The sequence below is a fragment of the Ambystoma mexicanum genome, chromosome 12 (assembly GCF_040938575.1).
Source record: "Ambystoma mexicanum isolate Mex_15411 chromosome 12, UKY_AmexF1_1, whole genome shotgun sequence".
Lineage (NCBI taxonomy): Eukaryota > Metazoa > Chordata > Amphibia > Caudata > Ambystomatidae > Ambystoma > Ambystoma mexicanum.
The window spans coordinates 481344360-481362765 of record NC_090936.1 but is presented as its reverse complement, the minus strand read 5'-3'; the positions used below and the strand labels follow the sequence as shown (position 1 = coordinate 481362765).

General features: G+C 44.2%; 1 protein-coding gene across 2 annotated transcripts in view; it reads left to right on the top strand.

Moving 5' to 3' along the window:
• CHRM2 (cholinergic receptor muscarinic 2) overlaps positions 1 to 18406 on the top strand; it is a 954551-nt gene that overhangs the window by 502772 nt on the left and 433373 nt on the right. The window lies entirely within an intron of this gene.

Sequence of the window (18406 nt, the reverse complement as noted above, 5' to 3'; positions counted from 1 at the left end):
TGGCAAATACACTTCTCAGCCCTCTATGGTTAACCAGAGAGTGGAGGGAAATGTGTATGTGAAGACGTAGATTGGCCCCTAGACTTCACCCAAGACACAATTATGGACTTCATCAAGAGATCCTTTGGGTCCAGGGCATCTGGGTCCAATGGGCTGACCAACCAGATCTTTAAATCAGATATTCCTTTCTGGTTGTATATTCTGTACCATCTATTTACGGAAGTGCTAGGGATGAGATCCATCCCAAAGTCATGGCAGGAGGCAATAGTGATCCCTATCTACAAGAAGGGAGATCAGGCTGATCCCACAAATTATCATCCGATCTCCCTCTTTGACGTTGATAGTAAGATCTTCGCAGGCCTAATACTGATGGTGTTCGAAGCGTCGATTGAGTCGTCTGGAATCCTATCCAAAAACCAAGTAGGGTTCCAAAGGGGTCTGTCAACTATGCTAAATGTCCTGCTAATTAGTACAGCAGCAAGCAAAACCTTCTTAAATTGCAGGTATCCCCTCTATGGAGCCTGGGCAGACCTTTCTCAAGCTTTTGACGCAGTTAATAGAATTCACCTGTGGGAAAAGTTAAGAAGTTGGGGGCTGCCTACCATTTTACTAGCTATAATAGTAGAGATTCATGACCGCTCCTATTTGAGGGTAAGGCTGGACAGGCAGAGGAGCCTTTCTGGGTGCATCTCGAGTGTGGGGTCTAGTAGGGATGGATGATAGCCCCCTGCTTGTTGAACCTCTACCTGGCCGACCTGGCTGTAAAACTGAGAAAATGTGATCTGCTAAGTCTGAAGGTGGGATCAGTGTGTTTGAATTGTGTAGCCTATGCTGATGACAGAGTGCTGCTCGATAACACCCCGTCGGACTCCAAGTTTTCTGGATGCGCTGTGAGAGTACACCCTAGCAAATCGCCTAAAGATTAATCCAGCTAAGTACAAAATTGCAATCTTTAAACGACCGTTAAAAAGGGCTCCTGCCTTCACTTGGAGACTGGAAGAGGAGGTCATGCCAGTGGGACAAGAGATAGTGTACCTAGGCTTCAATCAGCGCACCTATCCATCACAGGAGCATGTAAAGGGGACATTGGGCGTGAAAGCCTTACAACTGGGCTCTCAAATGAAGACAATTAAATATGATCTATGTAAATTCTCAGGGATGCCATTAGTAAAATGTTACACTGAAAAGGCCATCTAAGTCCTGCTGCACAGGACAGATATCAACCCAATGTTAGGTACTATAGACTGGGTAAGGTTAGAAGGTAAAATATGGAAGTACTTCCTCTCCCTCCCACAGTCACTCCTAATAGCTAGTGTTAGGTATGAATAAGGGTTACAGTCCCTTCTATTCCATGCGGAATTGAAGACACTATTAACCTACAGGTTGATCCTGTCCATTGGTCTAACTCCCTCTATGAGGAGATTAATATAGGCCTCCAAAGCCACAGAAATCTGTTTTTAAATAAACTGGTAAAGTTGGCGGAGGGAATCTTGAAGTCGTATGATTGTGCAATGCAGGATTTAGTGGAGAATCCATTGTGGATTAAAAATCCCATAAAAAGAAATTATTGGATTAGAACTATTGCAGAAATGCATAGCCAGAAAGTACATCAATCCCTGTCACTGCAGGATAAGCCCAGGACAGTATGTGAAGCGATCTTCTAGCTCTACGGTGAGAACAAGCTTTTTAAGATCACGGTTGAACCTTCTTCCTACAAGAGAGATTATGTACATTAGGCATATGGAACTCTTCTCTAATAATCTCTGCAGACACTGTGACGACCAATGTGTTGAAAGTCTGAGACATGTTCTGAGTGAGTGTGTGGGAACAAGGGAACTGAGAGACAGAAGGTTCTGGAAATTCATAGATAAGGATTGGTGGTTGGACTCGCAGCAATTCTAGTTCCGCATGAATGCGGGACATGAGACTCTCCGAATGTGGGGAGTCATTGCAGTACTGAAAGAACTGAATTTGGTGGGCAAGCAGGGCTAAGTTATGACAGTTAAATGGGTCTGGGCTAAATTTGTACGTATAGTCTTGATTACCAGGAAGATTAACCTGTGTTTTGTGTTTTTTTAATCTTTTTATTGTCTAAATTGTCTTTCTTTTTTCTATATGCATGTGAAAAGTAATACGTATTGGCTGTAACACATTACATGATTTTATTTGTTCTCAAATACATTATTCCTGCCCAATCTATACAAGAAGATTAATGTATTCCACAAGACTAGAGCTCCACCCACTAAATAGTCACATCTAATCAGGTGTTCTGGATTTTCACAGTCACTATCAGAAAAATTGACATATAACGAAATTCAATGCAGTTAAAACATTGTAATGCTCTCCTTGAGATCCTGTTAAGGAGACATGCATTATTCCAGGTACTCTTTAGAAGATGAATCTTGTTATTTTTGAACAGCAAGCCTGTGAGGGATTCGATATACCATCATGCTCTTCGGAGGACACTTTTTATATTTTCCAGAACTCTCTGAAAAATGAATCCTTTATTCTGGGGCACCCTGGGTGAAATTAATCCTTGATTCCAAAATATTATTTTGAAAGTAACTCATTTCTCCATGAGAGGGAAAATGTAATCCGATATTTCCTCAGACTGCATATGATTAATCTTTAATTTGAAAGAGATATATTTGATGAATAATAATTGCTCCTGGAGACTATGTCAAAAAGCATCCTTTATTTCCTGAGTCTCAGAGCAAAAAGGATATTAGTATTCCTGTATAAATTGAAAGGAATCCTTTCAACTACACAGAAAATAAATAATTGATTGCATGGGATTCTATAAAAGATGAGCCCTTTATTCCCAAACAAGCAGCATCAGACTACTCCTTTGTTCGTTCAGACTGTGAGGAATATGAAACCTGCACTCTCAGAGGCTTTGTACAATACAAATTATTCATTCATTAAAAATCTCCTGATGAGATTCCCTTTATTCACTAAGATTACAGAGATAAATAATTTATTTTTCGGGGATTAGAGCATCATTCCAGTTGACTATGAGAAATGACTCAATTTAACAGAGTCAATTAATTCCCCTTTTTTCTGCTGAATTGTCAGAGGGCTGGTGGGTGAAAGATAGAGAATGTGGAAAAGTCCCCTTTCCCAGAGAATAATGTAAAGGAGAGGTTGGGGGTTATGTACTTTTAGAGGAACCAACAGACAGGATCCATCCCCAACCGAAAGAGAGTACATGGAAACAGTGATGTTTCTCGCGCGACCCCTGAGCAGCTATGGTTGGCCCTTGTAATGTGCAGGTCATTGAGGATATTGCTTGCTTTAAATGGGCAAATGGCCCTGCACACACATGGGGAGACCCCTGAAGGGGAAGCAAGCCTTTCATGCACATACTTGGTTCCTTTCTCAGGTCATTCCAATAGACAGCCGTTGCTGCCAAGTAGATGAACTCTTCCAAGTCCATCATGACGAGTTCCACTTAAGAAAATAATTTGAAGGTACTTTGAAGGCACTGACATGGCCACAATCTTCCGAAAAGAGTGTGCTTGTTGCGGGTGCTGCAAAGAGAGCAGGCCACATGTAGAATTTCAGAAACCTGCAGTACTTTTAAGCCATGCACTAGTAAAGTTAATTCCTAATTTCCACCTGTGCCTTGAAGAATGGATTTGAGGGCCTCCTGGTCTGACCGCCTCTTCCTTTAGCAGTGCCCTGCTGGGTTCTGGTGCTGTGGAGTGCGCCGGAAAGAAGTTGACTCCATCCATGAGACACTATACATACACTTTTATACTATAGACCGCAGGTCGGCTTATTTGGCTTGCAACTGAATTCCACATTGCGCTGGCCCCAAGGCTCAGGGCAAATCCTCTAATCTACTGCTGGATACACCTGGATGAATGTGAGCATTTTAAATGCCTACAGTTTATAATTATTGTAATCTTTTATGCTTACAGATTGCGCCCTTGGCTCGAAGGATGCACCAAATCCACACTGATGAGTCCTTCCAGGTAGCAGCCTATTTCCACTGCAATGCGCTGCTCTAAATATTTACAATGAATCATTTGTTCCCAGACTCTTCGTGCATTACGAATTCCCTATTCATCAGCGTATGGCGGATCAATTAGTCCTAGAATATCCATTCAGGATTCCTAGACTAACATGCATAACAACTCCTTTATGCCCCAGCACAAGGTGCCTGATGAGTCTGGCATTGCTACAATATTCACTCATCATGGATCCTTCCTTCCTAGACTAACATGCACAAAACCTCCTTTATGCCCTAGCACACTGTGTCTGATGAGTCTGCAATTGCTTGAATATCCACTCACCATTAATCCTTTCTTCCTAGGTGAATGTGCACAATGCAACATAAGTCGAATTAACCAGCCAATATTTCCATCCATCCTTTCCTAGCTCCCTGTGGATGAGAAATCCTTTATTCCTGAAACATTATGGCATGATAAGGTATTCATTTCTAAACCAACATACTCCCAAAAACGCATTTTATTCTCATCAACTCAAGCATAACAAGTCCTTTATTCAGAGAGCACCCAGACATGATACTTCAAGAATTCCCAGGCCACCATGTCACAAATCCTTTCTCTTTCGCAACCTTATTCTTGAGGATAAGTCCTTTATTAACTAATAGTAGATGATGGGCCACATACCAACAAGTGAACCATGGCTCTTCACTCCCTCGCAATAAGGACATGGGTGGTCTACCAATCATTGGATTATGACTCCTTTGTTCTTTAATAAGTGTAGGCTGGTTCTAGTTTTCTCTACTAATGAGGACTTAAAGATTGCTTTATTCTTCAACAAGATGAATACAACGAACTCTGAATTTCCCCATTTTTTTTTGTAATGAATAATCCATGTTTTATCGGTCATCAAAATAATATAATTCATTGTAATACGTTGGCTCCCTGTCATCACTGGCTGTGGCCCTGTATTACAGTAATTACTAGATTATCTTTCCACAGTGAACCCTTTGTCCTTGACAATTGGGGAAATGGTGTATTGTCAGTTTTGGATGGCAGTTTCTCCATTTCCACAGACCATGATGGACGAACCTTTAATAAAACAGCCTGTGGAAAGTGAACACTATTTCGACTAAGTGAGGAGTTCTAATTGAGTGCTATAACCATTGGACAGACTCTTAATCAATATAGCCTATTCAGCTTCTGTGATGAGCTGCATGGGGGCAGTATGTGTCCCCCATTGCCGTCCCTTGTTGCAGTAACCATGCCCTGCATTTTCAGGCACTAGAGCTTCCACTGTATTTGTCCAGAGTTACTGGAAAAGCACCAATCACTTCCCAGCTTTTGTTCCAGGAACACCACAATGCAAAAGACACACCATTCTGCTTTATTTACATTTCAGTTTAGGTTTTGGGTTTAGAAGGACAGGTATTGCAGTGTTTGATAATGTCTATTTCTATGCAGGTTATGTAACTCAGTGGGTTAAGTGCTTACTGCTGAGAGTTGTATTTCAGGTCGAAGGTGTGAATCCCAGCAGGACAACACCATCAGTGTATATTTCTGGGGTGGATACATTGCAAAACATTCAGTTGCTAGATGGCAAGACCTGTTATTCATAATGCTGTGTTATGGTAAAAACATAGGTAGTAACCAGTGTAGAAAAACAAGTTATATGTGATGCCAGTCAGCAAGGTGCACCGTGCCCAATGGCAACGTACACTACTTTTTATTGCACATGGTATGGTGTGAGAGATGCTGCCATTCACACAGATACTTGCACCATGATCCTGCTACCTAAATCACATGGACAGACCCCAAGCTGTTCCCGCCCAGCAGTAATATGCCGATAAACGTAGGGGCACGTACTGCAGCAAGTGCAGACACCATTACTGTGGCTGGACACACAATGAGGCTGTCTGGCTTTCTGCGCCATGGGCCTTTAGAGAGGTGACCCGCTGGCAGAGGAGTCTTCCAGGGGCTGCGTCAATGACGGTCAGCAGCAGCTAAGAGCAATGTAGAGGCCTTGCACAAGTCTTTTCTCCCAGAGAGAGACTGTAGCTGTGGCTCCCCCCTGCATCACGACAGGACTAGGGCAACAGAGGCCACAGACACTTAGGGGCATTCTGGGGTATTTACTGTAATGCCACGGAAGAATCATAGCCCGTTCTATACCCAGTGCCATACTGAAAACATCTGGTCAGATAGCACCGTGAGTAGAGCACTGGCTTTGACATCCGTGCAGAGCCTGCCGACTCAGGTTCAAATCCCAGCAGGGCCAAACTCAGCCTTTCATCCTTCCGAGGTTGATAAAGGAGCACCACACACTGTGGGTAATAATAAGCAGCGCTCAGATCCTTGAGGGTTCGTAGCGCTAAATTATTTATATCATTATTATTATTATTGAATATTTCCAAGCACACCCTTGACCCTCTTAGTTCGGGGGGACTGGAGAACAGAGCCAGGTAAGTATAGCTTTATTCTAACTCTGTCCCTCACCCTTTCAGATTCAAAGGGCCATAAAAAAAGGTCCTACTTTTCGTGTGAACTTCTACTTTTTCCATTCCCTCTATATCTCACTAAAGCAGATGGTATGCAGGGTACTTCTACACGTGGGAGGAGTTAATAGGGCGCAGATTACATTGCTCCTCAGTGTTTATCTTTTGCAGTAAACATGAATGAAGAAATCATTCAGGACATGACTCTTGAATGTATGCTCAGTGAGGGTGGGCCTCATTACAAGTTGGCGGTGCAGTAAAAGTGCTGGTAAAAATACTTGTAAATCCATTACCAGCACTTTTACAGCCCCTCCAAACTACTGGTTTGCCGGTAGGGGTTACTTGATTTACCTCCAGTCAAGAACAGGTTGTAAATCAAGCCACAACCAACAGAAAACTGCTGGTATTACCCGTGCCGGTGATACCGGCATTCCCTGGAGAAAGACCACCCTTTCCGCAACCTATAAAACCCCTGAAATTCTGGGGTATCAGGCGGTGGAAACAGTAGGTTAGTTTTCCGGTATGCCACCAGTATTAGCGGTGTGATACCAGACAACTTATAAGAAATGCCTTGAAAATTAAGGGGTGGAGGGGTTTATCCCATTGGCCAACAAGGAAACCAAATCCCTTTTTTTGATGTGACAACACTTAACAGGACACCACCTTGTCCATATATCCGATAACTTCAGGGGTCACTTCAGGCCTTGCTCCAGGGTACCTGGGGTACCTCCTAATCATGCAAAGTACTTTGTCCCCTCCACAGGCGTATGTGCCCCTCCTATGAGCTCTTGTGTGCCTTTTTTTCTCTATACCCGTGGGGTCTCCTTGACAACAATGCAAATGGAGTCTGAAGACACCCACCTGTCCTTTGGAAAATGTCTCCTAAATAGTGGCTGCCCTCCCTGCTGGGAATATGTCTGTGGGTCTGTTGTGATGTACAGCCCATCCTCTTCCTGGGGCTCCCAGCACATACCTGTACTGGTCCCTGCCATAAGTACAAGCCCCTCTACTATTAGAAGGACATCTCCCTCTCACAGCTTTTGCATGAGGTTCTATTCTGCGCATGTCTGGCACAGGACCTTTCAGCGAGGCTGCGCCCTTTCAGTCATCAGCTCATCAATGACTGACTGGAGCTTGTGTGCCAACTGGGAAACGGTTCCATGTCATTTCATCATGGGATGTTTTTTTTCGCTGGGTTTTTTACCACCAATGTTTTCACGAAAAAACCCATTGATTTTTTTTTTTTATTATTTTTGAGGGATTTATTTATTTATTTATTTGGATTTATAAAGCGCCCAAGAGGCCTGGAGGTATTGTGGCGCAGTTACATGTTATTTACTTAGCAGACATTAGCACAAGTATTTCAGAAGAAGTAACGCAAGTTATGACCGATATTTCATAGGTAGTAACATACCCACCCAAACCCCCCATCCCCTTTAATTGTTTATCTATTCCCAAACACCCACACTCCATATATATAATTTTCTAACCCCCCCCCAAAAAAAAATGCAATGGGTTTTTTCATTACAAATTCGTGGCAAAAAACGTCCCGCAATGAAAGGAAGTTGTACCCTGGGAAACTGTAGCATGCTTTTACTGCTGGTAATATGAGGGTTCTTGCCCTACGGCGCCTCCTCCATCTTCTACTCTTAGCACCTAAACCCCACCCCTTGGGGCCCAAAATTAGAAAGTGAGGCACATAGGCGATCAAAGAGTGGTCCATTGTGAGCCCTGTGCTGAGTAAATATGCGGCCTCTGCTCCATGGACACTAGATTGTACCTTAATATTAATGAACTGGCTTTCAGTCCTATAGGGATAAGCAATCGAGGAACAAAGTAATATTCAGGGGGCGCGGCAAAGGATGTGCCTGGCGCGGACTCAGAATGCCAAATGATGTTGGACCCAGGTGTGTATTCATAGTGGAATGAAAGGGAGTGAAATCTGTTTCAAAACATGTGTTCAATATAATTACTGTGAATTATATTCAAATATAAAATCAAATTCAAATCAAAATAGGTAATTGAGGGTAGGAATCTATTTTTATATTTTTTTCCCATATGAATTTTATTTTAGCTTTGACCCCCACCCAAAGGGCCCGTAGCACCTTATAAGGGTCAAAAGGTCACGAGGCAGGAGAAGAAGTTACAACCTTATTATAGGACAGGATTGGAAGTTTAGGATGGACAGGTGATGGGAGGGGATGTGGTGAGGTGGATTAGGTGTGGGGAAATAGGTATGTTTTGAGTGGTGAAGTGGTGAAGTGGTAAGGTGATGAAGGCTCTGGGTGCCCGTTGGGGGAATGCTTGTTTTTCGTGTGCATATTAGTTTGCAGAGTGGAATGCAAAGCAGATGTTGGCTAGCTTGGCTGGTGTTTGTGTGGGTGATGGGTTTCAGTTTTTTTGTGAAGGTAAAAGTGAGTTTTTTCAGATGGATGGCTTTTTATACAATGCAAATTCCTTTGAAGGCAGACCTCTATCGTATGGGGAGCCAGTGGAGTTGGGCGAGTCCTGGGGTGATATGTCAGTGTTTGGGTAGGTGGTTGATGAGTCAGGCAGCTGCATTCTGTGTGGCTTGCAGGTGGGCAAAGGTGCTGTTGGGGAGCCCAGTAAGGAGGGTGTTGCCATAGTCCTCCGTGAACAGAATTAGTGCCTGGATGTGATCGAAGGGGGAAGGATGTGTCTTATTTTGCGGAGGAAGTGTACCTGATGACCTCCAAGTCATGCATAAGGATGACTCATGCCTCCTCGTCCTCCTTGACCTCTCAACTCCATTTGACAAAGTCGACCACATATCCTCCTTGCCCTCCTGACTGAAAGGATGGGATTCTCTGGCACTGTCCTGAATTGGTGTGCCTCCAACCTCTAAAACAGACACCAGACCACCCAGATGAACACGTTGCATTATATCTGACTCCCAGTTTCCTTATGAGTCCCTCAAGGCTCTCACTGTTCCGTTTACACCTTCACACAGAGCCTCCTGTTAAACTCCTTAAAGACATGTGAATAAAAATCCCACAGGACATCAGTCATCTGTGTGAGTACCAAGTCTACCTAGCCATCATCCAGTCCTCGGTGTCTGCTGCCTACTTCATACTTAACCCAGCCAAGACTGAATGTCCTCATTAGTCCCCCGCTGAACATCTTGTTCAACGATACAATGATATGCACCTAGAAGGATTTAATCTTGGCAAACATCTTTAGGCTTCAACATTGACAGCAGCCTGTCATTCCAGAAACACGTAGCCTAGAAGGCCCAAACAAACTGGCTCCAAATCTCCACCCTTCGCAATATCAAACCCATCTTCCTGCTGCAGGACTTCTGGACCCTAATGCAAGCCCGTATGGTCTTGCACATCGAGGAAGGAAATGCCCACTTGACAGGGCTCCCATCCACTCATTGGCTCACATAAAAGCAGTCCACCATGCCGCAGCATGTCTCATTACAGGTGTTTGAAAACCCGACCGAATCACCCCCATCCTAGGCAAACTACATTGGCTTCCTCTCCTGGCTATGATAATGTTCAAGACTGCATGTATCATCTACAAGTCACGGTTAACCTGGCAACTAAGCTCGACATTCTTTGTTGCACATGCTCCTTACGCAGCATATCGACTGACCGGCTAGAATCACAACTAGTCCACAAAGAGAGGACCAGCAAACAATCATTCTCTTGTTATAAATCCACCCTGGGAAACTCAATCCCAGTATCAACTCGGAATGGCCCCACAATTCTCAATGTTTGTAAATCTCTCAAAACATGGCTTTTCAACAGCACTTAACCATGGGCTAATTCTAATAAATGCAAAGTACTGCACTACTGTTAAAAGATGCCGGCCCAAATGCTAGCTAGCTGAGCATTGTACAGCACTCTGCTGCTCTTGAGCTAGGATCATTGCGGGACGCCGTACTTGACTAGGGAGGGGTTTAAACAATAGGGAGCCATGGAGACAAAGTCTGCCCTGTCAGTCAGGAAGGAGGTGAACCAGTCAAGCGCGTGCCTGAGAGTTTCATCATGTGGAATAGGATGTTTCAGAGACTAGTCCTTTTGAAGGAAATTCATGTTTGTTTCACATTATTTTTAGTACATTATTCTAATGACATGACTTGATTTTTTTTCAATAGCAAAACAATGCAGTGTCTCCATTATATTTTCAATTTCCTTCAGTGTTAGAAAACAAATAATCTACTCCCAAATTTCTCTGATGATTTTATTCAAAACATGGCTGACAGTAATTTGTACCATGGAAGAGTAATAATGCCCTTACCGCTTAATTTACTTCAATGAAGAACTCAGGGATGCCCGGCACATGCTTGAGGGCAATTGTTTGAGACTAGTTGTGGCTAGCCATGCCCCACTTAAATCCCTGCTCTTCTTGCAGACACAGGTCTGGTAAAAGAGGGGTCACTAATCAGCGTGAGTGCAAACCATTTTCAAACAGCACAGTGTGGATGAGTTTTTTTTCCTTTTGAGACCATCACCAATCTTCCAGCATTTACACCACATCCCATTTCCAGAATCATGTAAGGTGTGCTGCCTCCCACACTTTTTCTACAATTCACAGAGACTCTGCCATTCTCATGGGCCCAATGAGGTCTTAGTTCTTGACCTAGTTGGAGGCAACTCAGGTCCAGGGATTTTCAGCATCCATTCAGAGAAAGAGTTTTTCTCTCAGACTTGGGGGCAGAGGGGCCACGTGTGTTTTCCATAATAATTCCTGTTATGCATGCTATTATCCAGGTGGCAATTACTCGAATTGAAATTTTCACCCAACTTACGAATCATGTTTAGATGTGACGGGGTACCAGTTGTCCACGGATGAATAGTGGTTTATAAACCATCAATCAGCCTCACACCTCTAGCAAATCATAAGGGATCCAAACAGATTGGAAACAGAAGCAAATTGTAAACTTCCTTGTCCAATTTTGGAAACATGGACGGAAAAGCAGGTTTATCTGTGCAAGGTCGTGGATCATTCATTAGTTGCAACACAGCGAACATACAATTATTACCCGATGATAAAAGGGATTGTCCTGACAAGGTTGTATATGAATATCTGCTTTATTATTCAACAGGCAGTTCTTGCACACTACAAAAAAACAACCCACCCTTTAACTGAATGCAGAGAACAGACAGTTTCAAGGGGAAAAAGGGATGCACTCTGGATACTGACAGGAGGGCAGTTGGTAAAGTAATTAATCGCAATAGTTCAAGGAGTCTTGGTTTCAGCACAAAGGGAGCAATCGGTAATAAAATGTCACTAGGGCTTTTGGGGAAGGTCCAGGGGACAGAACCACAACGTACCTTGTGCTTGTAGAAGTTATTGGTGCTCGACAATGTAGAGTCAGTTTCAGGATGCTTTGCAGCTTCTGCAACAGAGTTTAAGATAGGGGACAGCTGCGGGTATCAAGCAGCAGACAGTTTGGCGAGTGAGGCTGGATGGATGGCTGCAGGCTGGCCTACACAGCAGCTCAGGGTCAGGAATTGTTGGCTCAGTGCTGGTTGACAGGTCTGAAGCACTGGTCGAGGCATCTCAGGCGACGTTACCAACTGCAGCATGACAATAGTCAGCGGTGCAGTCGGTTGCAGCTCGAAAGGCTCGACTGGCTGGAAAATGTCCTTTAAGGTGAACGCTGGTTGATTCTTGTCAATGCACTCCTCCTAGCTTCTTCACCGGACTTGTGTTATCCTTTAAGCCAGACGGCCCACAGCTGAGAAGCGTGTGACAGGCAACAGCCTTATCCTTGGTATGGTTTAGAAACTCTCTGGCACTTCCCAACTAGGAAGCTTGCTGCAGAGCCTAGAAGGGCACACTGTGTGCTGGCTGAGTACCAGTTCTGGAGCTGCTAGATGGTTCTCTGGATTCTGTATCCCCCTCTGTTGCCTGGGAGATGTTAAGGGGAGGGATCATTCTTTCCTCTTTGGAAATCCTGCCCTTCCTTCACTGGTGGAAGCTGTAAGGCAGACTGTACCTCCAGCCAGGGTCCAAATGAGTTCTTCTTGTTACGCCTTGCAAAGTTTTCAGATGATCTGGCCAAAAGAAGGGTTCAGCACACTTTTAAAGCCAAATGGGCCACCGTGATTGATGTAGGCTGAGCCTACCTTAATAAACCAATCCTGGTTCCCCACCAACAATCTCCTGTGTGCATGAGGTCAGAAGCAGAGTGCTTTGCAACAGAAAAGGTAAAGGGGTGAAAACATGTAATACTAAGCCCCTGCCATCTTCCTATCTGTTGTGGATCAAAGGGTCTCTCTGATTAGTTGAGCTCTCTGTGGTATCTGATTAAAGTGTCAGATCTCCCTGAAGCTGTGGCAAGAACAGCCTTTCTGTCTCCATCAAATCACATACTCTGACTCTCTGAATGGGGTCCCACTGCAGGGGTTGCTTACTGTAAATGCATGTACCAGACATGACAGCTCACTGTTGTTGATACTGTAGGGCAGGAGCTGCCTTCAGGTTGACACAGTGCATATGAAAGGGGTTTTGGGGTTTCCTGTCTCCTTTGTTTTAGCCTCTGCAGCCTGGCCCCATGTGGGCCTGTTTGAAGTACACTCTATTATTAGTTTAATTAATGTATTTGCCACCACCATCTGCAAAGGGTAATTTCAAACACACAGGGCAGATCCATGGAGCCTTCGATAGTTAAATAGGCTGTCAACCATGGTAGGAGGAAGGTTTTGGCCCTCCCCCTTCTGAGATGCATTGTGTACTCTACCTGTCAGATCCCAACTAAATATGACAGGGAGGACTGCACCTGTAGTCTGTATCCACCCAGGGTACACATGTCTATGCGTATGTCATGCAGCGAGCATAAGAAAATGTGTGCGGATTAGCCTAACACATTTTCCAGAGGTTGATCTACCATCATTCAATTTCATATAAAATGTCAAAAAAGCCCAGGTGAGCACACACCCACTGTGCGGATGGTCGAATTCCTCACAAGTGTGCTTGCAGACATCCTAGGGGAGTGTGGGGACTATTTCCTTCTCTCGTCTCTCTCTCTCTCTCTCTCGCTCTCTCTCTGAGGTTCTACAGAGCTGCTAAACAGTTGCCTTTCCAAGTCCCATGTGGATACACACACTCTCTCACGCTCATAAATGCCATCCAACTCGGCCATTTTTGCATTGATAGCGTACTCTTTTTGCAAGCGCTATTTCAATACTTGGCTTCTAGCTACTAAAGATGTAGCCTCTAAAACTCTGCTTGCCTTCCCTCCAGCGCTCCAATGCAGGCAACCTGTTCTGCCCACAGCCAGTGGGAACGGACTGAGTCCGCAAACATTCTACCTTTGATTTCAGCCTCTGCCTAACAGAATGAAAGCCAGTTAATACTCTATGCTTACACTGGCACACGACACTCCTCCGCACAGCTATATTTAAGACTCTATACCAACTATGCAATGCATCACATGCAACGTTGCGGCAGGCTGATAGCTAAGAATGCAAAAATATCGGTCACACTAACTTAATCAATCACCCTTAATGCCACAGCACTCATCCAGGGGAGTAGACTTATATTCAGCCTATCACCCCTCAATGCCACTTTGCTCATTATGGGGAGTAGACTTATAATATGCCTATCTCCACTCAATGCTGCATCACTCATCCAGGGGAGTATACTGATATTCAGCCTATCACCCCGCAACAACACCGTGCTCATCCTGGTGAGTAGACTGATATTCAGCCTATCACCCTTTAATGCCACATCACTCATCCAGGGCAGCAGACTGATATTCAGCCAATCATCTCTCAATGCCACTGCGCTCATCCTGGGGAGCCGATTGATATTCAGCCTATCACCCCTCAATGCCACTTTGCTCATTCTGGGGAGTAGACTTATAATCAGCCTATCTCCACTCAATGCTGCATCACTCATCCAGGGGAGTAGACTGATATTCAACCCATGATCCCTCAATGCAACAGCACTGATCTAGGGGAATCGACTGATATTCAGCTTATCACCCCTCAATGCCACAGCACTCATTCTTGGCAATAGATTGATATTCAGCTATCAACTCTCAATGACACAGTGCTGATTCGTTTTGGAGAGTCGACTGATATTCAGCGTATCACCCCCTCAATGCCACTGAGCTCATTCTGGGGACTCGACTTATATTCAGCCTATCACCCCTCAATGCCAGTGCACTCATTCTTGGGTGCAGACTGCTATTCAACCTATCCCCTCCTCAATAGCACAGCATTCATTCATCCTGGGGAGTAGACTTATATTCAGGCTATCACCCCTCAATGCCAGTGTGCGCATTCACAGCACGTATTCATTCTGGGGAGCAGAATGATATTCAGCCTATCACCCCCTCAATGCCATAGCACTCTTTTTTGGAATCTACGTATATTCAGCCTATCACCCCTCAATGTCATAGCACTCTTTCTTGAGAGTAGACTGACATTTTCATACATTACCCCTCACTGCCACTGTGCTCATCCTCATTGCAGCTCCGAATCCCGACAGGGACATTCCTCCTATCCTAACACACAAAGACACACACAGGTGGCGCTATATCCTCTGGATAATGCATGCTCCCCTAAGTCATCGTTCTTTTGACACATTCCTGATCAGAGTCTTTTATCTCCAAACAGATTCTTAATCTGTGTCTTATATCTCCATACATCTCCCCAAAAACATCCTCCCCACTGCCCTCTAGCTCTGCACTTCCTGTCATTCAAATTGAGATAAAGGACTTGTCCCAAAATCAACAATCACAGATGTCTCCTAAGCCAGGGCGCTGGCTCTCCATTTCTTTTGGACTCCAACTCCCATCAGCCATAGTGGGCCTAGTCATAGAGAGGGCTCAATGGAGTCACAGTCCAAAAGATCAGGAGAGGCCGCTCGTTGCAATCTCCTGTTTTAACCCCTTGTATGCACCATTAGATGTGGCTGACAGAGCGTTTACACTATCCACAAGGGGGCTGTTCTGGAGAAGATGTTACAAACGTTGTGCATATAAAATTAATTTGAATATATCAGTATTTTTTTAGAACCAGAAGCAAGTGCCCAGCGCTTCCCCTTGCTTCCTCACACCCCCATTATTCCATGGCTCCTATCGCCAAAGGACCCCGAAGCTTGTCCCAAGGGAAGGCAGAAGTCTGCATTGGAACATTTTACCTCAACTTTTTATTTTTTTCCAGCAGCTGTCCAACCCGAGCTGCTTTGTGAACTGGTAATTAGAGCTGCTCAACCACAGAAATGCAAATATCCGAGGCACTGGCTTAGGAGAGGAGTTGGGCCGCGGGCTTCATGGGCTCGCCTAATTGAATCGCGTCCATTTGATTAGAAGTTTGTGCAGCGTTATTTTGTCTGCGGCTCATAACCCAAACGCCCCTAGGGAGACGCACCAGCAAAGTACAGAGGGATCCTCCTAATTTAATAAGTCGTTCTGCTTGGCGGGAAACAGCAAGCTTTCCTGTACTCATGACAGGAGCAGAGGCAGATGGAGAAATCCGATTTCTCCTCCTAAAGAGCCAAGGAGGAACTTCCACCTCTGAGCCTGCCAAGGTCACAGTGAAAACGGCAGACAATAACTGCGATTACGGTGCACGGCATGCTGTGGAAGTCTGATTACATCCGGGTCACCACTGTATTTATACCCCTTACAGATAACAACCTTGAGATCAAAGTGGGGATGGAGTAATGCTGGCCGCAAGAATCACTTCTTCGGCGATGATAAGGATACTAACAGCGTGAATTAACCAATGAAAGCAAACACCTATCGATAGTAGTCCATTGTTGCAACAGAAGTAAAGATGTTTGCAATCTGGATGGACTGGTAAGGATGATTGGCTGTCCACTGCTAGGGCCATATTCCTTAGCGAAGCGGGGATGCATGCGACCGAAACTGATAGGTCAGCGATAAATATTGTCCTCATCCGCACATGTAAAGATACGTCCATAGTGAAGCACGCAGAGGAAAACTAAATTTCAACTCCAGTAAGGAACTATTTAACTTGTAGAAATAATATGTACAATCTTAATTAGGTAATTGTCTCAGTGGGTGCTGATCCAGGTTATAAACACCTGTGTTTCCCTTGAAGCAATTGGCCAATTTAGGTTGTAAGCATGTTTCTGTTTTCTTGGTTAATAGGTCGATTCAGGTCATGATTATTCTTTCGTTTGCTAAGTAGCAGAACAGGTGGAAAATATTCAAGTTGGAAACATCCTTTCTTGCGCTGAAGTAGTGGGAGATGCGTGGAATGTAAACGGTACATCATTTGATGTGGTTGGTCGATTCATTCTATGCAAATTCTTACTCTGGCTTTAGTCTGGGTTCTAAGCAACTCTACATTGGCTTAAGTTGTGGGCTCATTCGGGTGGTAAGTATCCTTGCATTTACTGAAGTCACGATGTAGTTCAGGCTATGAATATCCTTATTTCTTTTGAAACAGTTTGCTAATTGATGTGATCAGCACCTTTTCTTCTTGTTAAAGTATTGGACTAATCGCGGGAGAGAAATGTCTTATTGGTGCTAAAGAAGCATGTGTATTTAGATTGTAACCATCCATACTTGTGATAACCTAAGGAGACAATTCAGGTTGCAAATATACTTTCTTCATCTGAAGTAGTGGGCTTTTTGCTTTTTGCTCCTCAAACAATGGGCACATTTAGATTGCAATTATTCTTACATTGGCTGAAAAGGTGGACCAATTAGCACCCTTACTTCTGTTGTGGTTTAAGGGAAATTGCGGTTGTAAACATGCACAATTTGGGCGGATTCCGATACTGTGCAGCCCTGTTTTTGCAAAACCAGAACAATCAGCGGGGCAATTGAGGTTGCACATATCCTGACTGGTGTTGGGGCAGCATTGTGATTGAATGCGTAGGCATCTTTGCTTTGGCTCAATAGTGGACCACAGAAAGCTGTTACCCCATTTCCTTTGGGAGAAGTGGGTCAATTAAAGGCGGGCTAATTCTGCTTTCAAGCAATCTTCTTTCTGGGGAAGTTCCTTCTTTCTACTAAAGCAGTGTGTTGATTTAGATTGCAAACCTCCTTATGTGCCCTGGCATAGCATGCCTATTCAAGCGAAAAACAGGTATACTTTTGTTGAAGAATGTGAACAGTTCGGTTGCGGGCATTCTCGCTGTGTGCGTTTACTATTCATTTTTTAATATCCTCAACTTTGCTCAACAAGTGGCCAACTCATGTTTTCATAGCCCCACTTTTGCTAAAGAGGTGGGCGAATTCAAGTTGTCATTTCCTCAATTCTGCTGAAGGAGTGGGTCAATTCACGTTGCAAACATGCTTAAGTGTGCTCAAATGTACTTTAAAAGTGGGCGATTTCAGGCTTTGCACGTCAGTACATTTGCTGATGGAGTCTATTTTGAATGGAAAAATACCAAAATGTCGCCTCCAGAATTCCGACTGCCGAAAATTCCAACTTTTTTTTCCCACCCCCCCTCCCCTTAAACCACATATATATGTGGGAGGGGGTTGTGGGATATAGTATAAGTATGGGATGGAGGGGGGTACTGCGGGGATTCCCCCCCGCATATGTTTGTGTTGTAAAGAGGGTTGACATTTTTGTTTTTTTAAGTCAGTATTTTCACCATCAGACTTCTGGTGGTCGCAGTAATCACATAGATCCTGATAAATGACATTTCACTTCCTTTGGTCGATTTATCTTCCAAAAATCCTTGTACCTCTTCAAAGTAGATTCAAATAAAGCATTGGCATGCACGCCGTTCCTTTTTGACTTAAAATTTGGTACTTCTGGATCGTTTGTGAAGTAATTCTAACATTACCCTTGATCATTTACCCACAACATAGGAGTGCAAGCACCAGCCATTCCATATGCCATTGTAGGCGTGTCCACCATGAAGGGCAGTGCTAGTAGGCCCCGCAGTGCTGAGCGAACATCCATGCTGTGCCAAGGGTCCTGTTGATGCATTTCTGGGCAGAATGTTCATTCTGCGGGAAACATTTCTAGGCAAACGTGTTTTTCTCTTTCT